This window comes from Hyaena hyaena, unplaced genomic scaffold (assembly GCF_003009895.1).
Source record: "Hyaena hyaena isolate Hyena2069 unplaced genomic scaffold, ASM300989v1 scaffold_5403, whole genome shotgun sequence".
NCBI lineage: Eukaryota > Metazoa > Chordata > Mammalia > Carnivora > Hyaenidae > Hyaena > Hyaena hyaena.
Window position 1 is genome coordinate 100 of NW_024086222.1, and position 646 is coordinate 745.

A 646-nucleotide genomic window follows, 5' to 3' on the forward strand; every position below is an offset into this window, starting at 1 on the left:
TAGATACTTAATCCTGTTTTTGCAAACAAAATTCTATTAGAACTCTGTCATATCTATTAATTTACATATCATCTATAGCTTTCTTACTACAAAGGCAGTTGAATAGTTATGACAGATCATATAGCTTGCAATGTCTAAGATAATTACTATCCCACCCTTTGCTGAAAACATCCTGCTCTAGAACAAGTGATTTTCAACCCCAGGAGGATATCAACATCTCCTAGTGAGATTTTTTTTTTTTTAATCCTGAGCCTGGACTTGATCTACTCCTCATTTCCCCCCTAAAAAGATTATAATTTCGTGCTTGCTTCTGCAGCACATATACTAAAATTGGACCGATAAAGAGAAGATTAGCATGGCCCCTGCGCAAGGATGATGTGCAAATTCATGAAGCATTCCACATTTTTTTAAAGAATGTCATGTAATTTGTTTAATTAATAAATTGGAACCATAGTTTGGCTTTGATTTCCATGAAACCACAAAAATAAAGATCGTTATTCAATTTATAATATTCATGAAGTCAAAACATCTTGGTTAGAAAACAAACTTTTTTCTAGGACTTCTAACTGTAAAAGTAGTGTTTTATTTCAATTCTTCTCAGTGATGTAAATATTTATTCCTCCTCTCACCTTAAACCATCTCACCT

At 32.7% G+C, this 646-nt stretch overlaps 1 non-coding gene across 1 annotated transcript; it reads left to right on the plus strand.

Annotated features, from left to right (window-relative positions):
• The first annotated feature begins 300 nt into the window (after positions 1-300).
• Positions 301-407, plus strand: LOC120227831. The gene has a single exon (XR_005527346.1). It is a non-coding gene; the product is annotated as a U6 spliceosomal RNA (small nuclear RNA).
• The last annotated feature ends 239 nt before the right edge of the window (positions 408-646 follow it).